Raw genomic sequence first — 26,228 nt, 5'->3', positions numbered from 1 at the left:
GGCATATAATCTGTTCAAATTTAAATTCGGGTGTCGAACTTAGTTTTGAGATGCTTGTAGAACTAAGTTTTGCGATTGCTCAGTCAAACTCAAAGTTGAGGGCTGCCACTGCCATGCGCCAACATCACTGTTTCGAAAAAAACGCGTTCAAAGTTTGACAGCTCCATAAGCTCCCAGCAAAAATTTTATTTCGTTTTCTTTATTTCTCGAAAACCAAATATCCTTCAGTTAACGTTGTAAACTCAAAATGTAGGTCTCCTACTTTTAAAACCCTGCTGATAACTCCATTTGTTTACATTTGGCGCATTCGCCCTATTCAAAATTCACTACCGATATCTTTAGCTTCTGGCTTAAGCGATAAGAAATACAAATTGGAAGATATTCAACACCTTATTCGTACATCCTGAACGCATGCGGGAGGGCGCAAGTTTTGCTCTCAATGCATGCAAATCGTTGCCAGTGACAATATTTGCTGCATCTCTCATTGGACATTCGTTTTCAACAGAGATTCCATGTATTCCGATTATTCAGGATTAGTCCAGCTTTTTGAGAAACCGTCCTGATTTTTTTAGAATTGTCTCGATTATCAAAAAATTTCCGATAATTGGATTTGTCGTTAAATGATGAGAACAACACACTAATCTGTAAGAAAATAGTCATTCCTGGTTAACACATAGATACTTATTTCGTAATTTTAATGGAACATGAAAAATCTTAACTAAAAGAAAAATTGAGTAAATTTGTTTTCAGATCAATCTGTTGATATATAAAAATTGTCCTCTTATCATTATTATCTTTCAGCTTTTTTAATCCAGTTTAACGTGATAAAAATGTGCTACAGTTGTTAAGACGATTATGATATTTAAAATTTGAAGCTTCATATTTTAAAGCTAAGCTTTGTTAAAAATTCTTCGTTAAAATGTTTTAGATTTGCTTATTTTAATCAAGCTTTTATTTGTTAATTGTGATATTTGAGAGATATTTTAACCCCACCTTTGGCCCAGCCCATGTTCAGCTCTATATTGAAAATCATAACATAATTTCTTAGGGTAAAATCGATACCGGTCAAGGTTTGTCAAGCAGCTCGATAGGCCAATGTTTGGTTCACGTTTTATGTTCCCGGGCGGAACCAAGACCGTGGTGATACCGGCTTTTACACTCGAATAAACAAATGTTTTTATTATTGCTACTATTATTAGTATTATTATAGGTAAGAAAAATGCTCCCCCACCCTCTTCCTGTCTTTCCCTTGAAAACTTCCTGCTTGTGAAGTATACCGCGTGCGCGATCCAACCAGTTGAAAAAGAGGGGAAAACGAACTCAAACATGCTAAAGTCAATCTATGAATGTGTGTAGCTCTTTCTTCTAGAAGGCGTGGGTCGATAAGGGGAAGAGTTTCATGTTCCTGAAACACGAAGCGTAAGTATCAAACATAATTATAAACGAGCCGGTCGATCAACCTGAACGAGAAAAACGTCGTCGTCAATATGGTACAGGTTCCCATGAATCACCCCAATGAAGTGGTAAACTATAGACGTTTACGTTTAGTTCTAAATTCAAATCTAAAATGTCAATTGGAAAAATATAAAACAACTTCGATTTAATGGAAATGTTAAGACGATTCAAACAGGGGGAAACCAGCACGAAAAGTTTATACTGTTTGTCAATCGCTTATCAACACGTGCCGTGTGAGTTTCAATCCAGACATTGTAACAAACTCTAAAGCAAGACGTGCTTTTAGAAACCATTTAAAAGCAGTTGATTCAATCTTCATCGAAAGTCAACAACATCGCCCAACATTATGCTTTCTTCTTCTCGGTGGGTGCCTTCTCAAAGATACGATTGAAGGGTCTGGCTGGACGACCGGATCATAGCTCGATCAGACATCGAAACATTTCACGCATGGACGAATAGGCCCAACGCATTTTGAAAGGGAACTTTTCAAATCGACGACTAAGGAACTACGCGGTGCGTTGTCTTTGCGGTGTGGTTGTCTGACAAATTCAAAGTCAATAATCGATTACAACATTTTTTGTTGTTGTAAAAATGAAACTATTTAAGACACATGAAAAACCGTGAACATATCATACGAATAGCGTTCACCCGTAAAATCAACCAAATCATTCCTCCGACTTCCTTAAAAAAAAAGAAGTGATTTTAATGCTAGCAAGGAAATGGTTGTAATCTTGTGAATATTGATGGAAAAATAAAAAAAAAAAAATATTTATCGTTTTTTGTAAGAAACATTACTACTTTATTCTTGGTGTCTCCTATTGGCCAGCGCACACTTTTTTCAGTCATGATATTGATCAGTTTTTTCAACTTATACTTCGTCTAAACTGTTTTTTAGGTTTATGCATCCTCCTCTTTCAATTTCAGCTACTGTTTGATCCAATACTTCTCTTTTAAAAGAAGCTGAGGGCAATTTAGGGGATACAGCTGTTTGCAAATTAACAAAACTGGATTATTTTTGAGTTACTTTAAAGTATTTTAATGAAATATCTGCAGGAAACTCTCACAATAACGAAGTAAAACTATTATGAGATTGAACTTAAAGTATAATCGGTTGTTATAGATCGTAGGTTGCGAAGGGTACAAACAAGATTACTCTTTTAAGGTTTTCAAAAACAGCGAAAACCAAAGTATTCGTTTTAAAAATTGTTGTTTTTTCCACAGGGCAAATCATTATATTTTATACAAAACAACCAGCAAAAACCTACTTTAAAATGCCTTGCCCCAAGCAGACATGGTTTAGGATTCAACCGCTAGAATTTGTTTGAAATAAGTCACTCTTGTTTGATAGTTGGAGATATAAATGTTCCAGTTAACTTAGAATCCAACAACTCAGTTATAAGATACAAACTCATCATTGAGTCGTTTGGTTATATATGCACAAATACATTTCCCACGAGACCAAGAAGTCAAAATAATCTTGACCATGTAATCACAAAACTTTTAGATTCCTCTAGAGTAACTAATGACACTATATTCAGTGATGTTAGCGATCATTGTCAGGTGGTTACAACCTTGAATCTTCAATCCATCAAGAAAAAAGTCCTACTAGAGAAAACTATTATTGATCATATACAATTAAATCAACGCTTTAGCAATTATTTATCGCAGATACGCACAGTGACTGATGCAAATTCCTGTTTAGAAAATATTTCCTCTGTTTATTGTACTCTTCTTCGTGAATGTACCAAAAAAATTAAAAAGTGTGTTACTATTAAAGGAAAATGTTGTCCTTGGATGTTTTTTGACCTAATCACGTTAATAAAGATAAAAAAAATAATTATTTGAAGAGAGTTAACAGCAACCCCGATGATTTACATTTAAAAGAGCTCCTTAGACACATTTCTAAAAAGGTCGAAATTTGCAAGAGAAAAGCTAAGAACGACTATTATGAAAACCTTCTCAATAACTCATCGCATGCCAAATTATGGAAAAATATAAACACTCTTTAAGGAACTTCCAAGAAAGATTCGAGACCAGAGATGAATTTGAATGTAAACAATCGCCATATTAACAATAAAAAAGATATTTGTCAACACTTTAATTCCTACTTTACAAACATTGGAAAGAATCTGGCCAATAGTATTGTAACCGATCCATCCTTTGATAATTTGTCATTTATAAATAGAGTTTCAAACACATTTTTTTTACGTCCTGCAAGTAGTAACGAAGTTGTTCTTATAATCCAATCTTTAAAAAACAAAAAAAGTAGTGGTCCTGATAAAATACCTAGCAACCTGCTAAAATCTAATTGTTTGGAATTTTCAAGAATACTTTCTGAGTGTTTTAATAATATTTTTGAAACGGGAATTTATCCAGAAATCTTAAAAATCGCAAAAGTTGTTCCCGTCTTTAAATCAGGTGATGCCACATGTTTCAACAATTACCGTCCAATTTCAATGCTTAGCGTATTTAGTAAAGTGTTTGAAAAACTTCTAATAAACAGACTAAACCAATTCATTAATGAAAATAATATTTTATATAACCTGCAATACGGCTTCAAAGCCGGCTGCAGTACATTGATAGCTATGTGTGAACTGATTGATTCTGTCATAGAAAATATAGACACAAAAAAATCGTTGGAGGATTGTTTCTTGATTTGAAAAAAGCCTTTGATACTTTAGATCACGAAATCCTCCTCAAAAAACTTGATCGGTATGGTATAAGGGGTGTTGCTAATACCATCATAAAAAGCTACCTTACATGTCGGAAACAATTCGTTTCTATCGACCAAACAGAAAGCTCTTTGGAACCACTTGATGTGGGTGTACCACAAGGCAGTAATATTGGGCCATTGTTATTCTTATTATACATCAATGATTTAAGCAATCTACCTTTACACGGCATTCCCAGACTGTTTGCGGATGACACTGCTTTGTTTTATCCTGGAATTTGCCCAAAGATTATAGTTAAACAAATGGAAAAAGACTTAGAAATTCTTCACAAATACTTCAATAGCAACCTTCCAACTCTAAACTTATCGAAAACCAAGTACATGATCTTTCGCTCGTCCAGAAGAGTTATCACCAGTAGTAATCACCTTTTTTTCGCAAATTCTACAATTGAAAAAGTTGACAACTTTAAATACTTGGGTTTGACACTGGATGAAACACTTTCCTGGAGTCCTCATATAAACAACATAATCACAAAAACATCGTCCTTGAGTGGCATTCTTTGGAGAGTCAGGAATTTTGTACCGCGTCATGTTCTTATGAAATTTTACTTTGCATTCATTCATTCCCAGTTTAACTACCTTATAGCAGTGTGGGGGAGGGCATCTTTGTCTCTTCTTGCCCGGTTGCAGACGTTACAGAATCGTTGTATGAAAACTATCTTCAAACTACCTTTCCTCTATCCAACTTCATTACTTTACTCAAGTACATCTCATAATGTTTTGCCATTATCTAAACTGTGCAACTTGCAAACATTAATGTACGTGTTCGATAATTTAAACTCCACAGTAATTTATTGTTTAGCTCAGGTACTCGCTCTCGAATTACTCGTCAGTCAAATCATTTGCTTCAAAGTCGCTGTTCAACATCTTTCGGTCCACGCAGAATCTCCTACATTGGACCATTATCTTACAACAGTCTTCCAGAAGTCTTTAAAAGCACTAACAACCGTACACTCAGAAAAATACTATTATGTATGCCATAAGATTCTCTTATGAAGTGGCGCCATAAGAAAAATTAATGAAATTCATAAGATTGTCTTATGACGCGAATGAATTCTGAAGATGAACGCCTACTTCAATGAGAGGTTGTTGCTTTTCATAAGAGATTCTTATGGAAACAGTAAATCACTTTCTAATAAGAAAAATTCTCGATATTTCATGCTGAAAACATTCACTTTATTGTTTGCCAAATTTGTTTAAAATTAAATCCTTCATGGTCACCATCAGCAGCGCATCAACAGACGGCTCCATCAAAGTTTTTTTTTTGCCGCATCTTAATCTTCGACCTTTCGTTTTTTGCCGATCAGCTTGCTGAAAAGTAAACAAATAATGTATTTTAGTTTACTAATATATTCAACGTTCACACCAAAAACATCAAATCTAACTTACCATTTTGGAGATAACAATAACATTTAACATTGAAGGAAAACTATAATAACTATGAACTGGCGATTGCTTCGTACTGTTAGATGATGAAAAAAAAACTGATGCTATGAATGAATGTGTTCATCATTTTTTCACAATGCCGTTTCTTCTATTTTTCATAAGAACATCGTATGAAAATTGAAAGAATTTCATAAGACTCTTATGAAAAATTAGTTTGGACGCAAAAAAGTGGTTCATAAGATGTATCTTATGAAATTTATAATAAGATTTCCTCTGAGTGTAGCTCTTTCAAAACCCAACTCATTCGCCACCTCAAAGGATTACTCTAGTCAATAACCAAATCACCTTGCCAGTTTTTTTTTGCGTATTAGTCAATAATTTTATTTTTAATCTGTTAATTTTAATTTAGTAGTAAAACATTTAGTAGTAAAACATTTTTTTTTTAATTTTTCTTTTGTAAAGCATTAGTTTTATAGATTCTTGTTTAATTTTTGTTAAATAAAATGGATCTCTTAAAAGGAAATCATTTTCCACTGCGATTCATGTCTAAATTTAGTTTATCGTATCGTACCCTTTCCCCGCATAATGTAAATATTTTTTTAAGTTCTCAGCATGAGTAAATTTTGCTCGCGTTAAGTTGTTGTTGATAATTATTTTTTGCTGTCAGGCATGCTGAGAACAGAAAGCGTCCATTACCAGGGGGCTCAACGGAGCCTTTTGGTGTGGGGGAGTGTGGTGGGCCTCTTTACAAATTATAATTAAAATTAAAAAAAAAAAAGGTTTTTCCTAAGTTTTGTCGTCCATCAGAAATCATCTGTCTCATTGCCTCGGTGCAATTATTGGAAAACAATCAAACCAATAATATGAATGTCTTTCGTCTAATAAAAAGGTCAAAATTAAGAATCAATTTCTCGTCCTTTAAAACTTTCGTGTTTCAATTTTAGTCTCGATCCGAAGCATAATAATGTAGTAAAACCACTACTTGAAATCAATTGCTCTACCTTAAAAATTCCTGTGTGCCAATTTTTATTCCAACACAATGCATGATAATGTCAATATCGCAAAACAGCGAACCGGTCGTAATATGGTCGATCCCTTTAGCCGGCTCTTTTCACAAAATTCAATACCTGTTATCGGTTGTCCATTTCTTGAAACCCTTGTGTGCCAATTAAACGTCAATATCCCAGAAATACAGAACAGTTAATTCAGGCGGCTCCATTTGAAGACCCCTTACACAAAGCACTCGAAATCAATCGCTCGTCGCTTAAAACCCCGTATGCCAATTTTCCTTCCAATCCAATGCATAATAACGTCAAGATAGCAAAAACACTGTAAAGTTAATATGGACGAATCTTTTCGTCGATCTCTGACACAAAATTTAAAAGGTAGGTACCTGAAATGAATTGTCAACTCTTGAAACTCCAGTGTGTTAATTTTCATTTCAATGCATTATAACGCCAATATGACAAAAATTCTCAACAATTAGTATGGATGACCCCTTACACAAAATTTGATACTTGAAGTGAATTTCTCGTCCCATAAAAATCCCAAGTTTGCCAATTTTTTAAATTTACCATTTTAAAAAATAAATACGCGCTTAGGGCATATTTGAAGAGCACCGATATGGTCTAGTGGATAGGCTGGCGCGAGTCTGGTTTGGTATGCCAGGCGTACTGGGTTCATAATCGGCAAGAAAACATTTGGGTTCGAATCCCACAATTGACCGAGAGGTAAGATGTGTTTCCCCCTATATACTTTATTGACTTAATAATGAGAATGTGCCCACCTGGCCAACTCGTTCTTCCAAAATACGAAAAAGACAATAAATTAACTACATTAAAGTTTATACGAAGCCATGGGATCCGGGTAAAGTGCACGCGCTACATTGGAGATTTGTCAAACTTAATTATTTAAAAGAATGGATGTGAGCACATACTTAAGCAGAAGCTGTGGTGAATCCGTGCACCCATGGTGGATGACATTCTTGATTAAAAATGAAAAAAGTATTTAGCCCTTTGTGGACAAAGGAGTATTTTATGCACTTTTCAGATTTTAACATTTTTATCTTCGTATTTTTCATTAGAACAAAACTATTTTTTTCGGAAATTATATGAGAAGTTGCGCTACACAAAAACTATATACATGTAATCGTAATTGTTGAAAGCAGTTTTTATATAATTTTGTAAGGCAGATGAGGTACGGTTGTTTCCATGTTTCACAAAATAATTAAATTTAAATAAAGATGAGAAGGTTAGAACTCGATTTTCACTAGGAAAAAGTTCTTATGGAAATAAGCTTCCCTCTGTTCAAGAAGTAGGGGGCCTCAAAATTGGACGAACTTCAAAACGACATCACAGGCAGTTTCTGCAGTGTCCGGCATAAAAAATGCTAATCTTTTATTTGTCTGCTCCGTTTTTGTTAGATAATTTTCGTTTTCACATTTTTTTTCATAAAACTTTGATTTTAGCGGATAAACAAACTCCACCAAATGCAATCAGTAAAGGAGTAAAACTAATACTGAAACATACTTTCTAGCGTCTGGCGTTAAATCGCTAATCGTTTTATTAGTCCTCGGCCTTTTTGATGACAAATTTATTTTCTCACGAGATTTCTGGTAAAATAACGGATATACAAACTCCACTTGGTGCAATTATTCAAGCAGGAATGCTGATGAATGTTTTCCCCCCAAGGTGATGGTCTTTGTTTATCTGTAAGTTCTCCAAACATTGAGTGAAAAAATTAATACAGATACTAAAAAAAAGTAACGGACCAATTAGTGATTAGCGTTTTAATGCTGGCGACGCTACAAATGCATGTTTTTTGCAGTTTAGAGCTAGAATCGACATCTCATTGGACTGCTAGTTGTAACATATTTTCACAGGTATTCCAGATTATTCCCAACAATCACACTTCATTTGCCCTTCCAGGTATGATAGCTGGCACGTGGCTTTAATCGCTCATAAACAGCTTTGGGTCAGCCCTCGGTAAATCGGTCAACATTCGAATGGGACAATAAAGAGAGCATCGAAAACGAACAACGGAAGTCAGCATAGCTCTTGCACATAATAGTTCACCTGGACTATACATAGAGTGACACACGCGGGTTACACAACCTTACGACTGCCACCGTTCTAGCTAGATGCTAGTTTGTAGTTGTTTTTTTTTCACCTGGTTCAATTCTACTCAATTGTTTTTACCAACGTCGATGACGATACAAACGCAACGAGACGAGAGCACACGAGCGCGACACAACATTGCCGGTCATGTCCGAACTAATTGACTAGCACCATTAGACTGGTCTGTTTTGGGCTATCCCACATAACCTATCCATCGCTGCTGCTCGTCCAGCCAAGGTGGGCGCATTTTTAGTTTTCACTCCCCCATTCGGTGCTTAGCTTTGCCTTCAATGAGAGCCGAGCAGCATTTGCATAGTTTGAACATTTGAATAACGCTGACGAGGGGCATGCCACCCGCACAAATATAGGTACCACCCGATCGAAATTCTATTGCGACCCAGAGTGTTACCTAGGGTGCAATGAATACAGAAAAATGGACGATGATCTATAGAACGCTTTAACAGGTTTGATGCCGGATTGAAACCAAAGACAAGATATGATAATTATGTGTTTGAGTCTTTACTGGCAGTCGTCTAAAAATATCTGACAAGATTATAAAGAGTTGGATTTGGTCCCTTAGTTTTTAAAATTTGCCAAACTCTTAATATTCTTGTGGTTCCTAAAGTAGTTTGTTTTTCACGTATTTGCACAAATTATTTGGGTGTAGTTGGCTGTTCGAGGAATTGTTGAATCGGCTATACTAAAACTTCAAAACTGGCATCTTTCAGTTAAGTTATTTTAATAGTAAAACCTCATGCATACAAATGAAACTATATGTCCATGAAAGTTTAAAGATTGTCCTTTCTAATGTATATATTTTTTGTTTTGGTATATTTGCAACTTTCAGAAATATTGAACAATAAAAACATGCAATTTTTAAAAGAAATCACCCGAAAAGTACCAATAAACTTCAAAATAGTGACTGGACACCTTCAATGGAGTTGTGTAGTTTTACAATTGTCACAGCTCTCTCATACAAATTTAGCCTCAAAACTCGCTTCGAAAAAAGTTGAGATTAGTTTTTAAAAAAATGTCTTTACAACATGTTGTTTCAAAAGATAGAGCTTTGACGTCTTCAACAAAGTTTTTTCAAATGTGATGATCTACAACTTTTTTTAAGACACTATAGTGATAATATGATAGATACAAAAAATAGAAAAATTGTCTCACTTATACGTGAATTGATCAGGAGAAAAAAAATACGATAAAATATGCGCCTTTTAAAATGATGGAACATTGTAGAACATACCATGAAGCTATTTTGACATTTAAGCCATGATCACGTTTTCAAGTTTTAAACCACTGTGCTGTGGGGCAAAAGTTCGAATAATGTAGGGTAAAAGTACAACCATTAAAAATTCTTCATTTCTGCATGAAGTTAAGTGAAAAATTATTTTATAACAATCTTTGCTTTCAGAGGCTTCTTTTGTGTTCGTTTCTGATACAAATTCTATACATAGGCAAACAACATGCGCGAATTCGGAGTTCTTCACTAATTTTCCATAGTCAACAGGTTTACGAAATCCAGTTCTAATCTCATTTTTTTTATTTTTTTTTTATTTATTCATTGATCTTTATTCATGTAACATAAGATCTCAGATCTTTTAATGCGTTTCAATATGGTAAATTCACTTGTATAAAATACAAAACGTTTCTAAAAGTGTGCCGTTTTTAAATATATAAATACATATCTATTTTCTCTTAATCTCTTGAACTGTTCAGTTTTGCCAACAAACTCTCTCTGAATCCCTTTTTATGCTTAAGATTTTTAATTTCAAAGGGTAATTGGTTCCAGTAAACGATACCTCTCACAACAAACGAGTTACTGTAGTAAGATGAGCTATGGTATGGGACAATGTAACTGTTAGTACGTAAACTTCGAAGCGGAACAAGCATTGAGTATAAATAAGACGGTTTTTTACAGTTAATAATATTATGCATTACCATGCACGATCGATAGACGAAAAAATTTTTAAATTCGCAACCAAGAAGAAATTTCTGAAGATGCGTTACCCTAGAATATCGTGACAGTCTGAAAACGTACCGAACACAGGCGTTCAATGCAACTTTAAGTCGGTCGAGAAATAATATTTGAATATTGGAAGCAATAAATCCACCGTACATAAAATGAGGGATTATGAAAGTTTTAAACAGCTTTATCTTGGTTGAAATATCTAAGTGTCGCGTGTAGATATTTAGAAGTTTTAAGGATGCATATATTTTTGAACACTGATATCTGATGTGCATGCCCCAATTGAGGTTATTATCAAAAATTACACCCAAGCTATTGATTTTATCTACAAATTCTAGTTTTTCATTATTTAAGAATAATTGGGGAGGTGTAAGAGCATATTTGAGACGAGAAATAAATAGAGCTTGAGTTTTAGAAGTATTTATTGGTAAACTATTAGTATTCGACCAGCGATGAATTTCGAATAAATCATTGTTTATTCTACTTGCAACTTCGATAGGGTCATAGTTGCCGTAGCTGCAAAAATATAATTGAACATTGTCAGCGAAAAGATGAGGGGTACAATATTTCAAAACATTTGGTAGATTGTTGATAAATAAAGAAAATAAAATAGGTCCTAAAACGGAGCCCTGTGGAACGCCTGACTTGATGTTCTCAAAGCCCGATAAAGAACCATCTACAAATACCACCTGCTTCCTAAGAATGAGATATGATTTAATTAAATTAGCAGCTGATGTGCCGAACGAAAAATCACTTATAAGTTTGTTAAACAACTTTGCATGCGACACTCGGTCGAAAGCTTTAGCAAAATCAATTAATAGTAAAACTGCAACTCCCTTTCTATCAATACATTTAGCTATGTCGTCGTGTACTTTAATCAGAGCCGTTTCTGTACTGTGGTTTTTACGAAAACCAGATTGAAATTTGTGCAACAAGTTATTACTGTTAATGTAATTCGATATTTGTTCTTTTATTAATTTCTCGAAAACTCTCGAAAGGGAACACAAAATACTAACAGGTCGTAAATTAGAGATTGCGTTTGAGTTTGCTTTTTTGGGTAAAGGAACGATTTTCGATATTTTCCAATCAGCAGGAAATTTGGAAGAAGAAATAATAGTATTGAATAGATGTGTTGATATTGGTAAAATTTGGGGAAGAACAATTTTAATAAGCTTTATAGGAATATTGTCGAGACCTATGGCGTTGGATTTTATTGAAAAAACAGAGTTAATAACCTCAAATTCTGGCTCAAATACAAATCTATTCGAACTTAAAGATGAAGATGAAAACTCCGTGGTACAATTTGTAAAATTTGATGAAAAATATTTATTGATTTCATCCGGAGAAAAACTATGATGGTTATCATTCGAATTTTGAGATAAACCTAGAGTTTTGATATTTTTCCAAAGAGCTTTTTGTGGAAGCTTAAAATCGATTCGTTGTTTATTATACTGAGTTTTAGCAGAACGGATAAGTGTATTTACTCTATTCCTCAAAATTTTGAATGTCGAATGGTTGACTTCTGTCTTATCTCTTTTCCATGCGCGGTATGAAATGTCTCGATTCACCATGGCAATTTTAATATCATTATTAAACCATGTTTTTCTGTTGAATTTCCTAAATTTTAGAGGAAAAAAGGTCTCATGTATGTCGTTGAGGTTACTATTTAAAATGTTTAAAATCATATCAGAATCCTTTATGCTTAACAATCTATCAAAGTTCATGTTTTGCATTGCAACATTGAGGCTGTTATTGTTATAATTTTGGTAATCACGATACCAATATCCTGAGTTCCTACTTTGCAGCAAATACTTAAGAGTGAAGAATATCATATCGTGACGAGATATTCCGGGGACTGATATCTGGTTGAATTTATGTACCGATTCCGCAGAATTAGTCAACAACAAATCCATCAGTGAACAACCACTAGTATGAAAAAATGTGGGTTCAGATCCTACACATTCGAGCGATAATAATTGTAAACATTCACGAAACCGTTGAACGGTTGGAGTACTTTTTAATAAATCTGCGTTGAAATCTCCAATAAAAAAAGAATCATTATAATTGAGAGCAAATGTTTCATAATGATCGATGATTAATTCCGAACAATCAGTTCTAGGAGGGTTATAGTATACACCGAACATGATTTTATCAGCACCAATTAAAACCTCAAAAATTATGAATTCTGTACCAAAACTTCCCGAATCGTTTATATTAACAGATTTACTAAGAATTTTAAACTTTAAACTTTTCTTTATATAAACGCATATTCCTCCTCCATGTCTGTTCCTATCATTGCGAATAATGTGAAACCCTTCAAAAGCTATAAGAGAGTTGCTAACCGTGTCATCTAACCAAGATTCGGTCATGCAAACGATATCTGTTTTACTTTGGGTAAACATCTGTTTCAATTCTTCAAATTTAGTCATCTGGCGACATCTGGGACATTAATATGGCATACGTTTAGCAAATCATTACTCATAGCGGCGTTGAGAATGGCCTGAGGTATTACTGTGGAGATACCGTTTACAGGAAGACTACCCAAAACCATTTAAACTAATAAATAAAAGGGAAAAAAGAGAGAGAATTGTAGCAAAACTTAAGGATATGAACGGCATTTTAAAAGTTAAGATTATAACAAATACAATTTAAGTTTTCTCGTTTAACCGTAACAAAATCGACTTTTAAACAAATTAGAAATGACCATAATATTAAATGGAAATAATTTCAAATCTACAATCTCAAAAAGCAAACTATACAAAAAAAAGAATTAATAATTTCACTATTCAGCAATTCATAATCCAAATTGAGCAAAAAAAAAAAAAATCCGCATATCTACCATGATTCTCTGTAGACTAGTAGCATCATCAGCGTCAGGTCTGTCAGCTCCACCATAAGCAGCAATAAACGAATGAACAATATTCGCACTACCGTCATAGGACACTGAGGCATCGCACACATTCAGGGTAACATTGGCACTATCAGCATCATGGACGCACCATCACTTACGTCGGGACTATATATTGATACCATTACCATCGGAAAAGCAGCATCGCCAGCACCAGATAAGCGTGGTTACCATCCACCGTAAGGGCCAGTGGAACCCACCAGCAAAGTCGCACCAGTAATAACGAACCATCAGCATTGCGCCATCAGCACCGCACCATCAGCATCGAGCCAGCACATCACACCTTCATCATCGATACAGCAGCACCGCACCAGCATTTCACCAGCAAGACTTTCAGGAAGGAAGGATTCACGGGATAACATAGGGATCGGATTCAAAGGATTATCTTGGAAGGAAAAATGAGTTAACAAGGATAGGTTTTTGTTTTTGTTGTTGTTTTGTAAGACTTTCAGGAGCGGACGGAATCAAGGAATTGGGAAGGATTAATTGGGAAGGAAGTGAGTAACTTATTAGGAAAGGGTTATAGAACTTTGACCAGGGAGTTGCTCTGCTCTATAGATAGGTTCGAACGTTGAAGATCCAGCAGGTTTCACGAAGATGGTTCCGTTCCGCGTACGTACAGTATCGATAAGACCTTTTTTCTTCAACTTGATCGCTTCAGTTCGTATGGCTCTCGCTTGTAGGCTCAGGTTTTCGTTTATAAATATACGACCATCATTTTCGAACCCCGCGTGTCGTAATGTTAAAGAGCGATAACGTAAATACGTACGATAAAAATTAGACTTCTCATTTCGAAGGGCAAACTCACACAGCAATAAAGGCGAAGTTCCACATTTGATGGGGGGCCTGGCTAGACGGGTCAATTTAGCCAAAGGTGGTTCAGTATACCCAAGAGCAGAGCAAATATTCCCGTAGAGCACACCCAGATCTTCATTTTCCAAATACGGCACACCGGATATCACGAGTTCATGGTCTATCTCGAGTTTTTTAGTGCACTCTAATGAAAGTTGCAGCTCATTTTTTACCAAAACAATGTCCTTTTGAAGGCTACTGACGTTTGTTGTGCATTCCTTTTTCAAGTCAGCTAACTGTGATTCCAGTCCTCCAATCCTCTGTCGCAACTCACCAGTACTTCGGTCAATTTGAGCTCCAATTCCTACTCTGATTCGTTCTGTTTCGGCAGCTACCATTGTACGCATCTTGATCCACAGGTCCTTCAGGGAGGCAACTTCTTCCTCGTCACTCGAATGTACCAAATCATCTTTCGACCGTTTAAGTGTCGGACCGTCTATTTCAGCTTTTTTCGCGCAAGCTGGTCGTTTTAGAAACAAAAATATGCTCAGATGTTTCCAGAACATTTTTTTTTAAGTAAAACGTTTCCGTTCAGATTTACTTCGGTGGACTCTGTATATTATTCGTACTTTTGTCCCATTTGCGGTTCGTACTTTTGCCCCTTTAAGATTTCTTGTGATTCACAGTTTAATGTGCAAAGCAGAGACACATTAATGAAATTCTTTCTTCGGCATTCCATAGTGGTTAAAAACAACAAAAAAGGATAAATTGAAAACGGATTTCCAAAATTTGTTTTTGTTTTGAAGTTATGAGTTTTTTTTATTTATTTATTTATTTATTTATTTATTTATTTATTTATTTATTTTTAATCCATCGAACGACAAGTCTAAATGGATAGGATGGGAAAAGCACAAGGCATGAAAACCCATCGATGTATGTAGCAAATACAATACATGAACGATACAATAGTTTGCCAGGATATTTAAAACTAGTTTCAGGGATTTTACATACGCACATTAAATATAGTGGATCAGAAAATAAAAGTTACGATAAGATCTAACATCAAGTACTACAATAAAACGATATCATCTTAACATTGAAGCTCGTAAGTGGTTCACAAACAGATCCGGGGTCATATTAAAATCAAATTCGCTAAATTTATCATTAAACACTACACATATTGCACGGGTAGGCTCGTTCTGGCCGTAAAGTGTACGATGAAAACCAAGCCGAAGGAATTCACGACTTCTTAGTTGTCTAGGCATCACGTTGAAGTCAATTCTCTCAAGAATGTTTGGTGCATCAATGCTTCCGAGCAGCAATTTTCCAACGAAGGCCGCTTTCATGTATTCTCGTCGATCAGCAAGGGTATCCAGCTCCAACCAAGAGCATCTTTGCATATATGAGGGAGATTGTTCCGGAATCGGCCACGGGCGAAGCCGTAGTACTAAGCGGGTAAACTTAGATTGAACAGATTCGATTCTGTGAATCCAGTTGGCGTGACTAGGGCTCCAGAGGACTGCCGCTGATTCAAGATGCGGGCGAACCAAGGCACAATACAAAGTCCGTAGACAGCGTAATTTGGTGAATTCTCTGGTAGTTCGCAAAATAAAACTCAAATTCGGCCTTAGCTACTTCATGGCTCAAGTGATATTCAAATGTCATTTTGGAGTCCAGTATTACACCTTGGTCCTTTATTACAGGAACTCGTTTAAGTGGGGAACCTTGGAGTGTGTAATTCCAAATCTCCGGATTCTTCTTCCGTGTAAAGCTGATGACGTTGCATTCCTCCCACTGACTGTTAAGCAATTTAGATCGCACCATACCATGAATTTGCTCAACAAATGCTGCAACTCCAAGCAACCGCTAAAGCTTTCAATCTTTCGATAAATTTTCAGGTCATCAGCGTAAAGCATTCTGCAGCCCGATGGAAGAGCATATGTGACGTCGTTGAAATAAATGCAGAACAGGAGCGGTCCGATATTGCTTCATTGGGGCACTCCGGAGTTATTCTGGAACACGTAAGACTCTTCATTGCCCAGCCGAACGGTGAGAGAACGATTAATCAGGAATGATTCGAACCAACGACCAAGATATTGAAGTATCGCTAGGAGCAAACGGTGGTCAATTCGATCGAATGCGGCTTTGAGATCAGTGTACAGAGTATCAACTTGACCCCCCTTTCCCATAGTGCGGATGCATAATGAAGTAAACTCCAATAAGTTCGTGTTTATCGAACGCCCAGGAAAAAATCCGTGTTGATCAATCGAAATGTAAGACTTAGCAGCGGTGAAAAGTATTTGTGACACCAACATTTCTAGCACTTTCGAACAGGCACACAGGGATGTGATTCCTCTATAGTTCAATACGTTGTTCTTGTTGCCTTTCTTGTGAACAGGGAACATCAATGACTTTTTCCAAGCACTTGGAAATTTTCCAGTTCGAATAGACAGGTTGAAGATCACTAACAGTGGCATCCATAGGGCATCGATACAATTTTTCAAGATGTTGGCCGGAATTCCATCGGGCCCTACAGTAGACGACAATTTAAGCTTTGCTATAGCCGCTTTAACTTCTTCCTCCGAGAAATGGATTGATACGTGTTGCCAAAAACGAACGGGGTCTGTATAATATGTCTTGTTTTCTAGATATGTATTCCCTTAAACATTTGGTAATCCCATTCACGATTGTCTGGATGAATTAAATTTAAAATCAATTCGTTTTGCTTTTGGTTAGAGTAAATGTACTCGAACTTGGCCCCTTAAAGCATGGTTGACTAGATTTCCCATGATTGTAGTCTTTCTGTAATGTGTACCTTCAAAAGTCCTTCGACAAATATGATTGCTTACTAGCCTGAAATGCAGTAAAAATATGTGCTTGCTTGAAAGCTGTTGATAATTTGAGATCTGATCAAACTATTGATTGAAATGATCCTTATTGTAGCCCCCGTTCCTAATTGTGGCCCTTTATAAGCTCCTTAAATTGGCCGTCTCTAGAAGAAATTTGCCTCACTAATACAACAACAGCACCCACGAATTCGTTGATAATATCCTGGAAGGAAGCACAACAATGTTCTGTATTGTTTTCAAAAAGTCGGAAGTACGAAATGTCAATCAATTTTTAGAATAGATATTTGCGTGCAGAATTATAATCTTACGTAAAAAAGTTTTCACTCGTTTATTTCAGTTTTTGGTTTGTTTAAAATTTCTATTATCAGAATGACAATCTAAAACAAATAGGTTCCAAAATATTGGATTGGATATCATAAATATGTTTATTTACCAAGAAAACAAGAAATCATGATAGATCTGTTTCCATTGAAGTAGACATACGATAGTGAATGTTCATTATTTTTTATTCCACTTCCATAAAAGGAGGAGAGACATGTTAAAAACCATTATGACCGAGGCAAGAAGCAAGCTAAAGCTAAAACTCAAGTAAGCGAACGATTCTTTGAATCATACATATTGAAAATGTCGCCCTTAGGAATTTTCTAGCAATCATTTGCGTACACCCGGATAGCAAAACAAGACAAACTTTCGCTCACTCCAGCCAGCCTGATAGAAATAGATTGCATCTCACTCGTTCGTTTGGGAACTAAGCCAATGGAAGCGAACAGCAAATTAAAAGCTAAAATTCAAGCTGCATCCCTCTCGCACTCATGCAAAATCATCACCCAAACTCGGCAGCGCTTCCTTTGCATATTCCTTTCCTACACTGAAAATCGAAAACACCCAAAATTGAGAACTGCCACCCGCCAAACCTTAGTTCAAGATTCACAACTTAAGTTTGTGAAAAAATCACAGCTTGCCAATACGCCAAACTTGTCTTTCAAGCGGAGAACTGTTTTTTGGGGGGGTTTTGTTGTGAGCCAAACCTGTAGGGAGGGAGTTTCATTCGGGTTGGCGGGGAAAGTTCTCAAGTTTGGGTATTTTCGGGGTTCAGTGTACGGAAAACAAACGTTGTCAAACTCTGCTGATGCACAGTGATCCATAATATAAAACAAACTTGGTCAAAATATTATTTTTGATTTCACATGAAATTGAAAACAATAAAAATTCAAGCTCTCAATAAAATAGCTTAGCTTATCTTAGCTTAGCATAGTTGACTACTCATATCCACCTTAAATCACTGAACTTGAAATGCTCAGGATCATTCATTCTAAAATTTGGATTACTTTTTTGATTAGACCTTGTTCAACTTACGCATTTCAAGCTCCATGATCGCTGGCGGATTCAAGCTCTCAATAAAATAATATTTAAACATTGTAATGCAATTACTTTTTTTTTAATAAATATAATATTCAGAATGACATAATGTGAACTTTGTTACCATTCCTTTTAAAGCGACACATATGCAGCAAATGTTCATCTTCGGCAGAAATAAAATGAAAACATAATACGATGAACGTTATTTCCAAATGTGGATTTTTTGGGGCATGGATATAGTAACTTCAACATTGAGATCCAAGTTATCGACTCGGATCCGTATCGGGTTGATTTCGTGCTCAGAGGTAAATTGAGAAGAAAAGTTCTAGAAATTTACCAAAAAAAGGCAGCTAAAATTGTAGCATTATAATTCCAACTGAGATGCCAAATACGCTTGAGAGATAAATAAATTGATTATAGTCCAAAATACAATTACAATATTTTACAGTATTTCCAGACCACTAAGGCAATAACGGCCGACGAATGGCTGCCGACTGCCTGCTGATTTCGTTCTCTCACACACATACAAACTTCAATTAGTGGAATTTCATGCCAAGATTAGGCAAAAGAAGGTTTATATTTTCTTAAATTTTAGATAGAAATTGTACGTTGTTTGGAGTAGGTTATTATCTTATATTTTTTGCCATGTATATTTAGTGATTTTTCCTAAGGAAGTGTGTTTTTAAAATCAATCCGAAGATGGCAGATGCACTAGCAAGGAAGAATCATATAAGATTTTTTTCGAAAATCCTAATTTTAATTCCAGTTCGTCATGTTTAAAAAAATGATTACGCAGTTATTTGGATTCAATTGTGGACAAATGCTATACAGAATGTAGACATATGCGATTTTCTTTTGTGTTTGATTTATTTTTTTATTTTTAGGCATATGTATGACATGTAAATCACCAAAATGCATTTGGGCATGCCAAGATAAGGAGCATGCCAAGTTAAGGCTCACTTACCCTAATAATTTTATTTATTATTTCACACTGTATCATTTTTCTTTTGTTGACACCGAGTGGAGCACTGAACAATAACAATTTTTTAACTGATTCACTGACCACGAACGAATTGTTGCCGCAACTACTTGCTTGCTGCTGCTTGCTAGTAGTTTTGAACTTCTAAAATCGAAGATTAAGGTTAACATATCCAGTTGCCTTCTGTTACTGCATTAGAACGGAGTTTTCTTAGTGACTTTTATTGTTAAGCTTCTAAATAGTCGGGAACAATTTTCTGAGCATGGCAAAAGCAACGTGTTTAATTGGAGAAGAACTTCATGAACGATGTTCAGTGGATACATTTTTCAAGAACACACGACTTTTTACCTCGAGGAAGTGGAATTTGTTCAAGTTCCGATCAAAATTGCATAATCTAAAGTCTATCTGCAAAAACCATTCTAACAAGTTCGGTAAACTGTATCCTGTTTCGCAGAATGTTGCTTATGTTGAATGCTTTCAAATCAGAATTACATTGACTGGAAGGTTGAAGCATCTGTGGCAATCAAAGGAATTCGTTCGTTTCACGTCGCGATCCCTGTAGATGCTGGAAAAATGGGAATGAAAACATTTTCAAGCTCCACGGAATTTAAAATATTCAATGTATGCATAAAGAAAAGACAATTTAAAGATTATTAACTTGCAGTGTTGTCTCGAAAAAATAAAAATAAAAAAATAGTTATATTTCGCATAAAAATATTTCAAAAACCAAAAATAATGTTTTTCTTTCATTCAAAATGTTATTTCAAATTTTCTTAAGTTATAAAACTCATCATGAAAACAAAAAAATCTGTTCAAGCATTTAAGATGTGACTAAAAATTTCGACGATTGATGCACTCTAGTGTAACCACTAAGTGCTGCGAGTAAATAATTGTTAGACAATTCAAACTTAATCTTTCATATCTCGAAAACAAGAAATATTATATTGGGATTTTGGTTGGTTCTTACGTAAAATTTTCTCAAAAAACAAAAAATTAATAAAATGATATTCCAGTCCGGAGATATTTTATTTTAAAAATGATGAATTTTTCAAAATCTTGGAACAAAGAAGGGAGGGTCCTGGAATGAGGGGTGGGCGGATCATTCTCAAAAATTGAGAATAAGTTTCGTAGGCCTCAGAAAATATTTCGGCCAAGTTTGGCGAATTTTCGATAAGATTTTTTTTTCGCTGTGTACACTTGACATGGAATGACCCAAATGCATTTAGATAGACTATATTATCAGAACATTTCATGACTCTAAAGGTAGGATTTGTTGTTATTAAACCTAATATTTGTATTGAAATTTCATAAGAATATGTAGAAAATACTTTTAACCTGCCCTAAAAAAATCCGATGAAATCTTCTCAATAAACCCGCAAAAGTTAATTTAACAATATAAAAAAAAAACTAGCACGATCATTTTGACCAAAAGGAAAACTTATTGGAACACAGGAGTGTTAATCGTGTATTTGTTTGAATTCAATCTTTCAAATTCAACCTCGCTACATCACTGTTCTTCGATTGTACTTCTCACTCGCTATCAAACAGCAATAAAGATGTTATTCATAACATAGTATCGTCATCCTGGCATTCTTTCTACAAACCACACTGTAGGTACACTGTTCAATCAATTTAGTGGTTGAACCAAAGTTAAGCTTAGCCAGCTTAGTGAACCATGAATCACGAGCAAACTAATCAGTGCTCAACTGTATCGGCTTCTTTTCTTCGATATGTAAAATGACGCAGCATTGGATTACTACAATCCTCGGACAGAATCCATGGAGCCAATCAACTGCCATCGACCAGACTGTTTCAGTTACGCGTACTTAATTTGGTTTAACTTCGACAAAAAAAAGAACTTACCTACCTTGCTGTAGTCCAATCTGTTCTTAGAAAAAATATAGATATGTAACTACCACCATAGGACAGCAAACTTCCGGCTAATGCTTTCTTTGGCTGCTGACGTTATAGACAATCCGAAGAAGAGAATTGGGTAACATTCCTTGATTTACTATGCTGGAGTAGGCAAGTTTCGCAATGAGTCACAACCACAAAGTGTCCACGTAACAAGTAGGAAAGTATATGTACGTCCAGTGACTCGAAGTGGGGGTGGGCTGCAAAAATTAGCCTTGGTTCTTGAACGAGAGTGAGGGACGATTTGTGAATCCTTGTTGCCTAGGAGACGAACCCTCACCGGATGGGCCAAACAAAACGAAAAACAAAGGGTTGAGTGGAGAATCCTAATCGAAATCGGAAAGAATTCGCTGAACGCTCGAGATTGTTGGAGCAGAACGCTTACTTAGATCTTAACGCAATGGAAGCAAAATTGAGAAAATTTCATTGAAATCTCAACATAGTACACATGTTGCAAAAACTAGATAGAATATGGAAAATAATAAAGAAGGACGTATTCAAGAGAGTAATGAAACAATTCCAAAGTTTTGAATTCAGATTCAGAATTCAGAATTCAGATTCAGAATTCAGATTCAGAATTCAGATTCAGAATTCAGATTCAGAATTCAGATTCAGAATTCAGATTCAGAATTCAGATTCAGAATTCAGATTCAGAATTCAGATTCAGAATTCAGATTCAGAATTCAGATTCAGAATTCAGATTCAGAATTCAGATTCAGAATTCAGATTCAGAATTCAGATTCAGAATTCAGATTCAGAATTCAGATTCAGAATTCAGATTCAGAATTCAGATTCAGAATTCAGATTCAGAATTCAGATTCAGGATTCAGATTCAGCATTCAGATTCAGAATTCAGATTCAGAATTCAGATTCAGAATTCAGATTCAGAATTCAGTTTCAGAATTCAGTTTCAGAATTCAGATTCAGAATTCAGATTCAGAATTCAGATTCAGAATTCAGATTCAGAATACAGATTCAGAATTCAGAGTCAGAATTCAGATTCAGAATTCAGATTCAGAATTCAGATTCAGAATTCAAATTCAGAATCAAATAAACAAAATTCAGAATTTAAAATGCAGAATTGAGAATTCAAAAATTCAGAATTAAAAATTCAGGGTTCATGTTCTGAATCGAGATTTATGTATCAGTATTATGTAATCTATTAAATTCATAAGTGGAATATATATTTTTAAAACTTTTTGGATACTCTAAACTACAGTTTGCTTCTTTATAATATCAGTCTTTGTGACCACAGTTCCATGAAACATTGATGTGTGAAGATCTCTTTTGTCAACTGGTAATGTTTTCCATTTTCTACCTACGATTTTTTGTCTGCAAATTAACACTTCAAAACAACTTTAATCACAACACTTACAATTCAATGGATTTTAAACCACTCCGGTTCACATTTCAAACCGAAACTACCGAACGCACTTCTCACGACGATGACAACTACGAGACGAAAAACTTGGTGCGATATGACGTGGAAAAGAGCGCAACCGATACTGACCAACAAAACCAGCAGCAATGGCCAGTCGATGGAAATTGAACTTGAAGGCGCGAAAAACTCTTACAGCTCTTGAAATGAGCAGCAGCGCATAAAAAAGAACACCACTCAGGTGAGTCAACGAAACCCTCACTCAGCTGAGTCGATTGAGAAAAAAACAACTGCAGTTATTGAAAGGCAATAGAAATAAGTTCTTCATGATATATTTAAATTAAATTTGAAAGTCTAACGTGAATTGCTCGGAAAATTGCTTAAAAAATCTATAAATTACCATTCATGATACAGTTCTATAATTGATACTCTATTGGAAAGCGCTTTAGTTTCCACTATCAATCCAAGTCAAATTAACGCCTGTTTATAGGCAATGATTCCCCTTTAAATCATGCAATTTGAGTTTCAAACGTTTTAAATTGATCTCGAACAACTGAAATTTCATTTCTCAATCTTAAAGTTTATTTGAAGAAAAAAAACAAAAACGACACATCCCAACCACCTGGTACCCCGGTCGATGGTGCGTGTGTGTGGGGTGTTGTTTTGTTGCAGCTTGGATTTTTGCTCCTTTCTCCCTTTATTCATAATAATTACCCTCCACACTAGTCCCTCGCTCCCGATTCCACTTTCTTCCAACTATCGATTGCCGCCATCATGCGGATCAACGGCGTCACCCTCACGTCCAGGTGTTTTCCAGCAATTACGCATCCGCTTACGGTGTATTTCTGACGGCAGTAATGCGGAAAATTTGTACAGCATAAGTAAGCATAAACCTCCTACGCGTTGGCGGGCGCGAATTCATTCAAGTGTTCAGCCATGGCCTTGAGCTTCGATCGTCAAGTTTGGAGTTTTTCGAAATGCTGTCGTTTTTTTTTTCAATTTGTTTAACGGTTTTGAGACCGATTAAACAAATTGGAGATCATGTTGGGCGGTAGAAACACTTATTAATGTAATCGGTTACAACTTTGTAAAACAGTAGGAAGCAGAAGAAAACATTCGGCAGAGTTCACAATACTCACAAGATAACCTCAAACTGTTTTTAGGTTTCTGGTGTAAAAAACTGACAACTTTTTGTTAAAAAAATATTGGTTTTAAAATTTTCTGTCTGAATCTTAAATACTGTTTGTGAGTGACACTAGTTTAACTATACCTTCTGGAAACGATACCTCAGGAGCGATTAAAGGTCGATACATGAAATTTTCTGACTTTTCCTAAAATGAGTAGCTCTACAAGTTGATGATGATGATGATGATGATGGTATTACAGGTACTCCGGAATCCGTGTACAGTCTTATTATACAGTCAGTTATACGAGGAAAAGCATCTTACCTGTCGGCCACTAATGGGATTCGAACCCAAAAGTTTTCTTTCCGATATCGGGAATCGAACCCAGTACGCCTGGCATACCAAAACCAGACTCGCGCCCCCCTATCCGCTAGACCACATCGACGCACTAGATCCAGATTTTTATCTTTATATATAAAAACTAATGTTTGTCTGTCTGTCTGCTATTCCCTATAATAAACTTCGAAACTACTAGGCCGATCAACGTAAAATTTGGCATATGAGGGTTTTCGGGGCCGGGGATGGTTTCTACTTATACGGCTGGCAAATGGTGGATAATGTGCAACACGAGGCCACATAGTGGTCATATCACCACTTATTCACAACTCTCATCTCTACCTCCCCGCGGTGCCGGCTGGGATGCGAGTAACCTAAGCGGAGATCGGGTACCCAACCCCGGTGGTCGCATGCAGACTGAGAAGGTGGCCGCACGCGTCTGTTCCCCAGGTCAGGGGCGGCGTGCAACAACAACCGAGCGTCTGTCTCCAGGTCAGGGGCGGCTCAAACAGCGTCTGTCTTGCAGCAAGCGGCTGTATTTATGAAATGCGGCTCCCGCCAGCTAAGTCCAAGATGGCAGCCCCATCGCGGGATAGGGACTTTAGGCTAACAACCTACTGCTCCCGACGCATAAACTTGTTGCGGAATCCGAAAGAAATGAGGAATTGGAATTTGGAATGTTTTAACCCTTGCTCAACAAGGCAAGCTGGCTCAACTTGCTAGAGAAGATAGCCGCCTCAAGCTTGTAATTCTGGGACTGAGCGAAGTCCGTTGGCCTAACACTGGAGAACACGAGACACAGTCCGGGCAAGTCCTGCTTAACTCTGGCATACGAGGAGAACATGCTACTCGGGAACGAGGAGTTAAGCCGGCAGGCCCATGCGGCCCTCATTAGGTGGGAACCTTTAAACGAAAGAGTAATCGTAGCCAGATTTAGAACACGGGTTAGAAATGGTCCTGTGTTATGCGCCAACTGACGTTGCCGATTTGCAGGAGAAAGAGCAGTTTTACAGTCAACTGAACAGTGTGGTTGAAAAAATTCCGAAGGGTGACATTCAAATCCATTTGGGCGACTTCAACGCAAAGATTGGCTCTGACAATCAAGATCTTGAGCGCATCATGGGGCGCCATGGTCTAGGACAGATGAGCGAAAACGGAGAGCTGCTTGTAGAGTTTTGTGGCAATAACAACATGGTGATCGGTGGATCTCTCTTCCCCCATCGACCAGCACATGAGGTCATTTGGGTATCCCGAGATTGCCGAACAGGAAATCAAATTAACCACATCTACATCAGTCGAAAATTTAGAAGGAGCCTTCTTGATGTCCGCAACAAGCGAAGCGCAGACATTGCATCTGACCATCACCTCGTCCTTTGTTGAGATACGACTGAGAGTCGCGCGTGTCCAGCGGCGATACGACGTCCGCCGTTTGGAGAATCCGAAGGTGAAAAGGGCATGCGTTGAACAGCTTGAATCCCGAGCCTCGGAACTGCCGACAGACGGAACAGTCGAAGAACAGTGGTGTAGAATCAAGAATGCCTTTATCACGACGAGCCATGGTACTCTCGGTAAAGTTTGTGGAAGAAGAAGTGAATGGATGTCGGATGAAATTTGGAGGATGGTCGATGATCGGAGAAAGGCGAAAGTCGGAATTGAGCAGGCATGTACCGGGTCAGCCAAAGCAGCCGCCCGCTTACGATATGCGGAGCTGGAAAAGGCAGTTAAACGAGCTTGTAGACGAGACAAGAGAGCCTGGACAAACTCCCTAGCCGAAGAGGGAGAAAGAGCCGCTGCCATTAGAGATATCCGATTACTATATCTTGCATGAGTGTTCATTACGTCGTATGAAACAAAATGTAATCAAAGAGTTGTATTACGAAAAAACAAAAAAAAACTGACATAAACTAGTCGCAACTTCCTTCCATTTAG

General features: G+C 36.5%; 1 protein-coding gene across 4 annotated transcripts in view; it reads right to left on the bottom strand.

Moving 5' to 3' along the window:
* Positions 1–22,989, bottom strand: part of LOC129758694 (protein bride of sevenless) — a 77,669-nt gene extending 54,680 nt beyond the window's left edge. The window contains exon 1 of one of the 4 annotated variants that reach the window (XM_055756283.1): positions 22,837–22,989. The gene's annotated coding sequence lies outside the window, so the exon portion shown is untranslated. Of the gene's footprint in view, positions 1–8,646; positions 8,860–22,836 lie in introns of those variants that run through there. The other 3 variants (XM_055756284.1, XM_055756286.1, XM_055756285.1) reach the window with 3 other exon arrangements.
* Positions 22,990–26,228: the final 3,239 nt, after the last annotated feature.

Source organism: Uranotaenia lowii, chromosome 3, assembly GCF_029784155.1.
Source record: "Uranotaenia lowii strain MFRU-FL chromosome 3, ASM2978415v1, whole genome shotgun sequence".
NCBI lineage: Eukaryota > Metazoa > Arthropoda > Insecta > Diptera > Culicidae > Uranotaenia > Uranotaenia lowii.
This window is presented reverse-complemented; position numbering and strand designations above follow the sequence as displayed.